Below are 13,324 nucleotides of genomic sequence, written 5' to 3'. Positions count from 1 at the left end.
TCTCTGTAATTGTACTGTAACAGACAGGACCTATGAAGGTATTCCAAAAGATGCAAGAAATAATTCTAGCCATTCAATGATAATACAATCTGTCAAATATGGAAACAGTTAACTCACTAACAATAGTCACAACAGAATGGAGCAATGAATCTCAGACACCATATTCAAATTAGACAACTATCCTCACAAATGGAAACATTAAAAGTAAACAAACCCCAAATTATCTGTGGTGTCAGTTGCAGGATCGTCTTATAAATCCAATGGCTAGTAAGGTTACGGATTATTGTAAAGTTATTTGATGAAATTATTTTCTCCTATTAGTGTGTATCTATTTGAATCAGAGGCTGATTGAACAGTAATGGAGCCAAGGAGGGCTGCAGTTATCCATCACCTTCAGTGTTCAAATGAATGTGCCTGCAGCAACCTTCCATCCACTTACAGGCTTGTGTTTTTGCATGTTAGTATAGATCACTTTAATAGCCTGTCTTCCAGATTCCAGGCACGCAATGCCTGCATGAATGGTATTAAAATATGTGGAGAATGTGGATAAGCACATGTCATGGAATTTCTTTTCATATATTTTGCTCAGGCATTGTTAAAGTTTTATCAGCCAAATGTCAGAGTGGAAATACTTAAAAAATACCTTTTTGTCAACGTGAAATTTATGCAGTCAAATCATGAAATATGCATCATTTTCCTTGTTAAAACAACTTAGTTTGACAAGTAAGATAGGAGATCATGCTATATGTTATACAACAAGCTATTCTCATGCAAAATTATGAATACATTTTCAGACTGTTGTGTAAAAGTCAGGTCATAACTGTTGAGTGTTCCAGTTAGTGATTGCTGGAGGTGATGTTCTATCTGCCTCATCTCTAGTTTATGCTTGGCTAGTATGGATAATAGTATCCATCTGATTCAGACATGTTTTCGTCTTTATGTAAAGTGTTCTGATTTTTTTTTATGCTGCAATCCAGAGTACCACTTCATAACACATTGTTGTTGAAGCAAAATCTATACTGACAGTTTCTGCAGTTATTCAACATTCTGTATATTTGGTGCTTTCAATACCAGATATGTCTCAGAATTATTCGCGGATGTAAGTTGCCATTATAACTGTCACATTTTCCCAATGTATTTTAAAAAAGAGAAAATTATAATCAGCAAAATGCAAAGATGCATTAATACCTCAAGAAAACTCTTATCGTAAAATCTTTGTTGTCTAAAGCACTGTAATTTGTCCCAATGCGGCAAAATATAAATCAAATGCACAACATATTTTGAAATGAACAAACACCAGGAACATATATACACATCATGATTTATGGATGAGAATGATTGTGACACGTGATGTTAACAGCTTGCCATATTTTTTGTGCACAGGTGTTCATTTTAAAGGTATTAAAGAGGATCTTTTTTGTGAAGTTGGGTAGAATATTTGATGTTTGCAAAGTGATGGCAGGGGGGAAGAGCGTGTGGTCCCTTTAAAAGATGATTTTTTTAAGGCTTAAAGATTTAAGAAAATGTCTGCAGGTGGCAGCAGATGTGCCGAGATTTCTTGAAATTGAGCCATTACGTCAAAAGACTATATAGTTAGCAAAGAAAGCAACATTTTTACCAAGACAACAGGTTTTGAATTTAGCCAATTAATTTAAACTAGGCCCTATATAGAAAACCCAATTAAATTTATATCTGATGGTTTTGACAACCAAGGACCGATCCTGTTGTAAGATATTAATAGGATATCAAAGGCATAAAATAAGGGGGCATTTGAAAACTGGTGTTAAAGTCAACTGTCATCTTCCAAGAGAAAAGATCTCAGCCATAAAAGAAACAATCACTGGTTCTCACAGAAATCTCTAAGCTCTCAGAAAACCATCATCAAAAATTAAAGGCATTCTTAGCTAATATTCCTGACACAAGATTTCAATGAGAAAGGCATTAATGATTGAGGATCAGTGGAGAAGGTACAAAGCATTCTGGAAGATTTATCCTTGTTGTAATTTTGACAGACTAAGTTTTTTTTTAAATTATTCTGGCTTATATGAGTGGGACTTATATTTATTGGAAGAACATGCCATTAGCATTTTGTCTATTCAGGAGTAGTTAGCAGTTCAGGGGGAATTGTTTGGTTTGTTAGTCGTTCTGTAAATTTGTTTACTCTTAGAAGCTAGAGAAATAAATTGTTACATGTTGATTATTGAGTGAGGGAAAGGATTTTATTTTATTTTTCAATTCTTTTATTACAGATTACAAGGTGAGGCAAGCTTCTCCGGGGATTTTGATTTTAGTCATCAGAGGCTGGGCAATCTTTCCTTCATAATAGAAATAGAGGCTCGAGTCTGTGATCTGGCCAGTTTGTGGGACCTGAATGGATTTTGACAGATTTAAACAGATTTGGGGTATAAAAGGCCCCAGCAGATTTAAATAGACTTGTCAATTAGTGCCTTAGATCTTTAAATAAAACTTAAGTGAAAATTGGAAAATCTGTGTAATTTCAGTTCCTTGTGGTTGGTTAAATCAAAATTGGGAGATTTGGCTCTTAACATGGCTAAAGAGGTTCTGGTATTTGAGGATGCTTCCCAAATTTGCCAAGAAAGCTTAGAAAGGCAGAGGAAGGATATACTTTTAGACTTAGCAAACAAGCTAGATTTGGGTTTAACTACGGATAAGAGGAAAGCTAAAACTTTAAAGGAGTGAGTCAAGCATTTAGGTATATCAGAGAAACATGCAAGTGCAGCGGATTTAGAAAAAGATAAGTTAAAATTGGACAACTAAAGTTAGAAAGGGAAAAGAGACAGAAGAAAAGGAACTGAAATGATTTGAGTTATGGTTACCATCAAAGGAAAGACAAAAAGAAAAGAGAGAGAAGAATGGGAAAAGGAGAGAGAAAAAAGGGAGAAAGAGAGAGAGTTTGAAATTCAGAAGTTGCAAATTAAACAGAAAAGTCAATTTAAAAGGATAGAAATGAAGGTAGAAGATAGACTTAGTGAGGAGGAGAGTGAAGCTGAACAAAACCATCTTAGGATACCTGGGATATATACAAATATGTCTACCATTACCAAAGTTTGATGAGAAAAATTGTAGAAGCCAGTTTCATTTCCTTTGAGAAATTGGCTAACCAGATGAATTGGCCAGAGACTGTGTGGTTAATATTAATTCAGACCAGGTTGGTAGGTGAGGCTTGTGAAGTGTTTGCAATGCTGTCAAATGAGGTGTCAAGAGAATATGAAGAAGTAAAGAAGGCCGTTTTGATTGCCTACGAATTGGTACCAGAAGAATATAGAAAAATTTTTAGCACTATAAGGAGGAAACCACATTTGACTTAAGTTGACTTTGAAAGAATTAAACATAACAACTATGGTAGGTAGGTGAGAGCATTAAAGATAGAAAAGACATAAGGATCTTAGGAAGGTTATTCTGCTGGAGCAGTTCAAAAACTCACTGCCAGAAATGATAAGAGCTCGTGTTGAGGAACAGAAAGTTAAAAAAAAAGTGAGAAGAGCTGCAGAGATGACTGATGAATACACATTAGTACATGAATCAAAATGTAGCTTCTAACAGTACTTTCATTTAGTGAGGGTTAGAAATTGGGAAAAAAAACCAAAAAGTAGATTGCACTGGGAAAAGTTTACCACATGTGAAGAAATAAATCCAAGAGAATGGAAAATGTGAAATAACTCAGGCTTTTCCACTGTAATGGGTGGCCACCAGAAGTCACAGTCCTTGTAGGTTAAGAGAGACACTGAGAAAGAAAGAATGTGATCAAGGAGGCTAAAACAGTGGGATTATTTGAGGTAGTGAAGGAAATCCCAAGAGGAGTTGAAGAGATGCCGAAGAGTGCGCAGGCTAGTCACAGGATGGATATTAAGATAACACTCAATCTGCTCAAAGACTTCACCTCTGTGTGTAAGTTTTACACAAGAAGAACAAGTGGAGAAGGTAAAGAAGTTAAAATAGGGAAAGATATGGGAGCTGGTCAGTCTTTAATACATATAACGTGATAGCTCCATTCTCGTGCAATCTTGCTTTATAAGAAAATTGTGCAATAGCCATACCATTTAAATTAATGGGGCCAGAATCACGTTATAGCCAATATAGGTAAGGAAAGTTAGTGTTCTACAAATAGCGGCCTAAATTCTTCAATCGTGTTAAAGCCAATTTGCATTGAAGAAACATGCATTATTATGAAATGACTGTAGTAAGAGATGAAAGTATTCGTACTCCTTCTGAGGCGTTATCCAAGAGAGTGATAATCTTGGAATAAATGGAGAGACATTTAAGTTCTATGTGCAGGATAAGTTTGGGAATTTCTGTCAAGACTGGGGAAGTGACAGTGGGAGTGGTTGAAAGAGACTCTATTCCAAGAGTATAGTTTGTTCTTGGAAATGACCTAGCAAAGTTAAAAATAGGAGTGATGCTTATTGTAGTGGAGAAGCTGAGAGAAAACCAGGGAACTGAGGGGTTAAAAGGAAAATACCCTGAAATTTTTCTGGACTCTATGGTGACAAGATTCCACAGGTGTAAGTTAAAACAGGCAGGGAAAACGAAAGAGAAAGACGAAGGAGTTGAGGTCTGGGTAGCTGATACTCTGTTCGATGAAATGGTGAAGGAATAACCTGAACAGGTAGACAATCAGGCAGAGGTGTTTAGATCTACAAGATTAATGGAGTTACAACAAAAAAGATGAGACAATGAAGGGTTTATATCATAAAGGCTACTTGGAAAGAGAATCAGAATGTATTCCAGAATGTTATTACTTTAAGGATATAATCCTAAGGTAGAAATGAAGAACTTGGCAGGTTAGTGCAGACAAGAAATGGGTAGACGTTTAACAGATTGTGTTGCCGGTAGCATACAGACAGGAAGTATTGTGGGTAGTGCAAAAATTGCCTGTAGGAGGTCATCTAGGAGAGAAGAAGACTCAGACTAAGATACAGAAGTGTTACTATTAGCCTGGATTACCTAAAGATGTGGTTCAATTTTGCTGTACCTGTCATATATGTCAGATGCCAGGAAAGCCACAGGCAGTAATAAAACTAATGCTTTTAATGCCAATTCCCACATTTGAAGAAAGTTTCACACCAGTTATGATTGACCATATAGGTCCCATCTCTAAAACCAAACGTGGGAATTGGTATTTGCTAACCATGATGGATGTGTCTGAGCAGATTTCTGGAGTCAATTTGTTTATGGAATGTTGAGACAAAACAATTGTGGAGGAGTTGCTTTCTTTACCCGTTATGAACTACCCAGGGAGATTGGACCCTTGGTCTGACTCACTTTTACTGCCAAATTATTTAAGGAGGTCATGCATAGTTTAGGCATGCAACACTTTAAATCAAGTGTATACCATCCTGAATCCCGAAGAACATTGGAAAGGTGGCATCAGACCCAAACGTCAATGCTGAAAGCTAATTGCCCAGGTTACCTAAATTATTGGGATAAAGGTGTCCCATTTATCCTTTTGTTATTAGAGGCACTCCAAATAAATCAAATTTGTGTCCAAATATCAATTTAAATGGAGTCAATAATAAGAAGGTCTTTAAAATTTACTAAGGAAAAGTTGATAGGTCTGACATAAAAGCTCTCACAGTTGGATTATATATCTGAGGTGAGAGAAAGATTAAACAGAGTAGGTAAATTAGATGGGCAACATTTTATGGTGGCAGAGCATCTAATGAAGCAAGAAGTGTCTTGGATCACAGAATGCACCCAAGCGGTTTTTTTCAGTTTCGGTAAAATGCATTTAAGAGAAGGCTCATCAACAGCAATTTGCTTAAATATTAAAATTTACTGAGTGATAATAAAAGACAAAAAAGGAACATTTATGAAGTATGTAAAATGATCGAGAAAGGGGGAAAAAACAATAAGCCTCATGCTTTTTACCCATTGGGGACCCCTTGATTGGCAGTTGCTCCAGAGGCTGAGGTTAATTATTCTGTAATAACGAAAGGTACAGCTGCACTCTTAGCTAATACTCCTGACACAGGAATTCAATGCAGAAAGGCGTTTCTGACTGAGGATCTGTGGAAAGAGTGAGGAGCATTCCAGATGACTTATCCTGGCTGTAATTTTGGGACAGTAAATTTTATTTTTTTAAAATTATTTTGGTTTATCTAAGTGGAACTTACATTTACCAGAACAGCATACCATTAGAATTTTGTTTATTCGGGAATAGTTAGTAGTTAAGTGGGAATTGCCTGCTTTGTTAGTAGTTCAGTTAATTTGTTTACTGTTAGAGTTAGATAAATAAATTGTTACTTGTTGATCGTAGACTGAGTGAAAGGATTTCATTTTATTTAACCTCTCCTTTATAATAGATTACAAGGTGAGGTAAGCTTCTCTCGGGGTTTTGGTTTTAGTTATCAGAGGGTTATGACCTCTTCTTCGTATCAGATTATGTTGTTATGAACCATTGGTGTATTTTCTGCTCTGATATTCATAATAGTTAAAATTCATTTAAGAATTGCTCATTATCCCTCAGTTGCTGTTTCTGTAGCTTTTCCTTTGTCAATTGGGCTTGTGGGTCTACAAACCTAAGGGAACAACTGCATCAAGCAATGCATTGTTGAAAATTCAACTTGCAATTATGCAGAAGAATTTTCTCCAATAGGAATTCTGTGCTCCCTAAACTTATGACAAGGTCATTATTTTAACAACATGATCCCAATTGTATGTAAATAACAGGGTAAATTTTACTATAATATTCACTTAATGATGAGATTGAGGAGTAGGATTAAAGAGTAGCATTGGTCCATCACACTGAAAAGTGCTGTTACAAAACATTTTATTTACGGCGACAAGTCCTTACAGAGCACCCACACCTTGTGCAGCAACTATGTGGAAATCACACACTTTGTTTTCTTTCACTTGGAACTGTTAACCACATTCCTTACTATGTCTTCTGTTTAAACTGCAGGATTTTCTACTTAACTTTGACGTAAATACAGGTTATGTCAGACAGAATGTGAACTGTTATCATTCATCAAATTCTCTGCCATTAGGTCCTAATCCCTGTATAGTCACCTGCCAGTACCTATGGTGAGGGACTAGAGGATTGGGCCATGCTGTAAGCAAGCTTTTCCTGACAACTGGACATCACAAACCACTATTACAACCAAGTAAGTACTTTCATTAGAATGTGTTCACTTTTGTAATAGAGCGAACGTTCCTCAGTGTGGGCATGGAAACGCTCTTCAACAACAATAAGGTAACTTGTTAACATTGTTAACTTTATAATATTGACTGAGTGAGATAGATCGGCCAGGATAGCCAGAAATGCTCTTCTTCAAATTAGTGCCATAGGAGCAGAAAGTTGTTGTACACATTGCAACCAATGGCATAAGAAGAGAAAAGAGTGAGATTCTGTGGCAAGAATAATGGAATAGTGTAGGTTAGATGGGCTTCAGCTTGGTTTTACAGGTCGGCACAATATCGAGGGCTAAAGGGCCTGTACTGCGCTGTAATGTTCTATGTTCTATGTTCTTTATAAGAAGTTAGGCAAGAATTTAAAAAGGACCTTCTCAAGGGTCGTAATATCTGGATTACACCCAATGCCGTGAGCTAGTGAGTGTAAAAATAGGAGGATAGAGCTGATGAATGCGTGGCTGAGGAACTGATACAGTGGAGAAGGATTCACATTTTTGGATCATTGGAATCTCTTCTGGAGGAGAAGTGACCTGTATAAGATGAAGGGGTTGTGCCTGAATTGGAAAATAATTAATATATTGGCTTGGAGACTTGCTAAAGCTGCTCAGAATGGTTTAAACTACTAAAGGGAAGGATGGATTTGTGGGCCAGTGTTGGGACCCAGGGAGACAGTGAGAAAAGAAATCAGTCTGAGACTGTTACGGTTGAGGGAAGGAACAAATCAAACAGTCAGGGCGTGCAAGAATAAAACAGAAAATGATATCGGACTGATAAATTGCAATGTTTTCAATACAAAAGGCCTACATAAACTTAGAAAATGGTTGGGAACATGGGACTTGGATATCACAGCGATTACAGAAACGTGGCTCAGGGATGGACAGTAGTGGCAGCTTAATGTTTTTATAGGTGCTCTAGGAAGGATAGAAAGTGGGGCAAGAGAGGAAGGGAAATGATATTTTTGATTAGGGAAAACATTACAGCTGTACTAATGGAAGATATTCCTGGGAGTACATCCAATTGAGTTATTTGTGTAGACCTGAGAATTAAGAAAAAGATGATGACTTTATTGAGATTGTATTATAGACCCCCAATAATCAGAGTGAAATTGAGAAGCAGACTTATAAACGAGATATCCATTACCTGTAAAAATGATTGGATGGTTATGGGGATTTTAACACTCCAAACATAAACTGGACTCACATAGTGTTAAAGGGTTGGATGGAGAGGAATTGTAAGTGTGTTTGAGAAAACTTTCTGATTGAATATGTGGATGGACTTACCAGAGAAGGTGTAAACTTTGACATCCTCGTGGGAAACACAGCAGGGCAGGTGACTGAGGTGTCAGTGCAGGAGCACTTTAGGGAAAACAACAGATGTAACAGATTTAAGACAGATGTCAGAGGCAGGTTCTTTACTCAGAGAGTGGTAAGGGTGTGGAACGCCCTGCCTGCCAATGTAGTTAACTCAGCCACATTAGGGTCATTTAAACAGTCCTTGGATAAGCATATGGATAATGATGGGACAGTGTAGGGGGAGGGGCTTAGATTAGTTCACAGGTCGGCACAACATCGAGGGCCGAAGGGCCTGTTCTGCGCTGTAGTGTTCTATGTTCTGTGTTCTATGTTTTCACCATCATTCTATTACTTTTAAAACAGTGATGGAAAAATATAGACCAGTTCTAAAAGTTAAGTTCTCAAGTGGAGGAAGGCCAATTTTGATGGTATTAGGCAAAAGCTTTCAACAGTTGGTTGGGGGTGGATGTTGGCAGGTAAAGGGATGAATGAAAGCCCTCAAAAATGAGATGACCAAAGCTGAGGGATAGTATTCTCCTGTTAGGATGAAGCACAAGGCAGGTAGGTATAGGGAATGCTGGATCACTGGAGAAATGGGGATTTTAGTCAAGAAAAAGAAGGAAGCGTATGGATAGCAGAAATTGAGTGAATCCTTAGAAGAGTACAAAGGCAGTAGTGTACTTAAAAGGGAAAACAGCAGGGCAAAAAGGGTACATGAGATACCATTGGCAAATAGCATTAAGGAAAATCAAGGGGATTTTACAAATACATTAAGGAAAAAAGGGTAACTAGAGGGAGAATACAGCCCATTAAAGATTAGCAGTGCTGTCTGTGTATGACACCATAGGGGAGGGGGAGATACTAAATGAATATTTTGCATCAATGTTTACACAGAAGGACGTGGTAGATAGAGAACGTGGGGAAATAGATAGCGATATCTTGAAAAAAATGATTGTATTTCGGACGAATAAGTGTTGGATGTTATAAAGTGCATAAAGGTGGATAAATCCCCAGGATGTTGATTATGTGTCCTCTCGAACTCAATAGAAGATAGAAAAGTGATCAGGGATAGTAAGTGTAGCTTTGTGTGTGGGAAGTCGTGTCTCACTAACTTTATGAAGTTGTTTAAAGAAATAATGAAAAAAAAATGATGAAGACAGAGTGATGGATGTGATCTAGATGGACTTCAGTAAGGTGTTTGTTAAGGTTCCTCATGATATACTGATCAGTAAGGTCAGATCACATGGAATGCAGGGAGAACTTGCCATTTGGATACAGAACTGGCTCAAAGGTAGGAGACAGAAGGTGGTGGTGAAGGGTTGCTTTTCAGATTGGAGGCCTGTGAACAGAGATGTGCCACAAGGATCAGTGCTGGATCCACTGCTTTTCATCATTTATGTAAATGACTTGGATGTAAACATTGGAAATATGGTTCGTAAGTTTGTAAATGACACATAAAATGGAGGTGTATTGGACAATGAAGAAGGTTACCTCAGAGTACAATGGGAACTTGACAGATGGGCCAATGGGCTGAGGAGTGGCAGATAGGGTTAATTTAGAATAATGTGAGGTGCTGCATTTTGAGAAAGCAAAGCAGGGCTAGACTAATACACTGAATAGTAGAGTCCTGAGGAGTGTTACTGAACAAAGAATCCTTGGAGTGCAGATTCATAGTTCCTTGAAAGTGGAGTCCCAAATAGATAGCATGATGAAAAAGACATTTAGTGTGCTTGCCTTTATTGGACAGCGCATTGAATGTGGGAGTTGGGAGGTCATGTTGCGGCTGTACACGACATTGGCTGGGCCACTTCTGGATTATAGTGTTCATTTCTGTTCACCCTGGTATAGGAAGGACGTTGTGAAACTTGGAAGATTCAGAAAAGATTGACAAGGATGTTGCCAATCTTGGAAGGTTTAAGCTATCAGGACAGGCTAAATAGTTTGGGACTATTTTCCCTGAGGCATTGAAGGCTGAGGGGTGGTTTATAAAATGATGAGGGGCAAGGATGGGGTAAATAGACAGTTTTTTTTCCAGAATAGTAGAGTCTAAAACTAGACAACATAGGTTTAAGGTGAGAGGGGAAAGATTTAGAAAGGACCTGGGGGGCAATCTTTTCACGCAGAAGATGATGCATATATGGAATGAGCTACCAGAGGAAGTAGTGGAGATCGGTACAATTACAGCATTTAAAAGGCATCTGAATGGGTACATGAGATAACAAGATGTAGAGCTGGATGAACACAGCAGGCCAAGAATCATCAGAGGAGCAAGATGCTGCTTGGCCTGCTGTGTTCATCCAGCTCTATACCTCGTTATCTCAGATTCTCCAGTATCTACAGTTCCTACTATCTCTGGCTGGGTATACGATTAGGTCATGTATAAAGGGATGTGGGCTAACTGCTGGCAAATGGGGCTAGATTTATCTGGGATATCTGGCCAGCATGAATGAATTGGACCAAAGGGTCTGTTTCTGTGCTGCACATCTCTATAACTCTCTTGACTCATGACCATTTACATCACTTGAGCAGGCAGATGAATGAACTGTCTCACTGGAGGTGAGCTGCAATGGCAGTGCAATAGTCCGTCAGTACTGCACTGGAGTGTCAGCCTTCATGTTAATACTCAAGCCAACAAATAGGAATTGAACACAAAACTACATACATTTGAGGTGGGAATCTAGCAACTCATCTCTCAATGGGACAAGTGTTTCTTCCTTTCTGCAAACAATACTGAATGGTAATTTTGCTGCTTGAGGGTAGAGGAACGAGGACTTTGGAACTTGAGTACAGTTTGTTACTTCTTTGTATAAGATCTGAGTTGGGTGTATGTCCAAAGCATAGCTTAAATCAAGCCCAGAGAGCATGGTTAAACTACAAGTGCTGATTCTATCAAAATAAAGCAACACTAAAACCAGTTTTATTGTCATATTCTTAGCAGTGAGTCACAATGTGGTGAACTGAAGTGGTAACACCTCCAGCTGTGACACTGTGATTGGTAAAGATAGTTTTGTTGTCAACTACCACTGAGTAAAATATAAAATAAATAATTCTGCCACTCAACTAGTGTTACAATTTTGGTTTAATCCTATTGCTTGATAGCACCATTAATGACATTAGGCCAGGCTGAGCTTTCCTGGAGGGATTGAGGGGAAAAAAAACAATTTAACCACATGTTGACTGATCCATATGCCACATTTTCAGTTGTCCATGAAGAGACCTGGTATATGTAACCACCTTTGACTCATCATGGAGACACAGCCTTGAATACAGTGAGGATACTGCTCACTATATATTGTGGCTTTATCAACATTCTCAACGAGATAGTTTCAGAACAGATGTAGCAGCTCAAAACTAGGAATTCATGAAATGCAGAGATAACACAGCGTGGAGCTGGAGGAACATAGCAGGCCAGGCAGCATCAGAGGAACAGGAAAGCTGAGGTTTCAGGTCAGGACGCTTCTTCCGAAAGGAGTGAAGTGCAATTGGCCAGATTGATGCAATGAGGTGATAAAATATGCAACAAGGAAATGATCGGTTCCTGATTGCTATTTTACATACCCCCAGTTAGATGTTAATTTGAATGATTTCTTGTTACTTTCTGATTGATATCCATTTATTCAAGTATGCAACAGAAATCTTAAGTTTAAACATTTAAAACATTGACTAAATATTTTAGAGGAAGTCAAGAATCTGATACCTAGATCAATTCATGACATATTTGAACAGATCTGATGTTAATAGGAGTTGCCAATGTATTTTTGAGTCTTTTGGATTAACATTGCTCATCAAGGTTCAGCTCATGCCCAGTGAGTCAATTAAAGTTACAAATTCAGCCCATTATTTTATTGTTAACTGAAGATTGCTCCTAGATTGATATCCTCTGTTGTTGCTCTGTCATATTTCTGCAGAGTTATGAAAACTCACTTGTTTCTTTGCCGCATCTATGAAAAACTCATCTCTATTTTCGATTTTATGTGCATTAATTCACTACCAAGGTCTCATGGCAAGGAAATGGACACCTGTGCATCAAAGCAGACAAATTAGAAAAGCCTTCAATCCCAAAACATTTCATCAGTGAGCTTGCAAATCTGCTGTCACCATGACAACATTCAGAAGCCAGTAACCAGGTGACTATATTTCAATCACAATAACAAGCCTTCGAATGCGGAGATTGCAACATCATGCAGTCTTTAGCAAAGTATTTTATTCTGTGTACAAAATAATATGTAAGATAAAATGCAGCTCTTGGCAAGAAAAATAATCAAATCAGTCAGACATAACCTGTTACTTAGACGTCCGTATTATGTTCTTTCAAATGTCTATACATATTACTGTATGCGTTTATCTTCAGTCCAGCATCCCCTGTTGAAGGCAAAACCCATCATCATTGTTCAGTCTGTCACCTTGTAAAGAGGTGATTTTTCACCCCTTGGTGGAACAGACCAATGGCATAATGAACCTGCAGCTTAGTGATTATTGCCATGTTCCGTCTGGCTACTATAGTTATGGTGGAAGTTTTGAATTTGGTGGCTCGCTAATTTACCTACAAGAAGTGGGTACTCATTCAAGCATGCAAATCATCAATGGGCACCCAACAGCTGTGGTGAAATGGCAATGATGGAATGGTATGTGCTGTTGCTCTGCCCATTGCTAGGTGGCAAGTATTCTGATTAACTGTCCTCAAATGAGCTGCTGCAGGCTACTAATAACTCCCACTTCAATCAAAGAGTTATAAATGATTTTATGGGGGCCAGAGGGATCATTGATGTACTGAAATTTCAATAGCGTCCCTCCTGTTGCTGACAGAATCTCTTCATGGCTATCAACTAGGATAGCTTACTTGCTATTTTCAGATTAGATCATCTCACTTAAACATAGTA

The sequence above is a fragment of the Stegostoma tigrinum genome, chromosome 6 (genome assembly GCF_030684315.1).
Source record: "Stegostoma tigrinum isolate sSteTig4 chromosome 6, sSteTig4.hap1, whole genome shotgun sequence".
NCBI lineage: Eukaryota > Metazoa > Chordata > Chondrichthyes > Orectolobiformes > Stegostomatidae > Stegostoma > Stegostoma tigrinum.
This window is presented reverse-complemented; position numbering follows the sequence as displayed.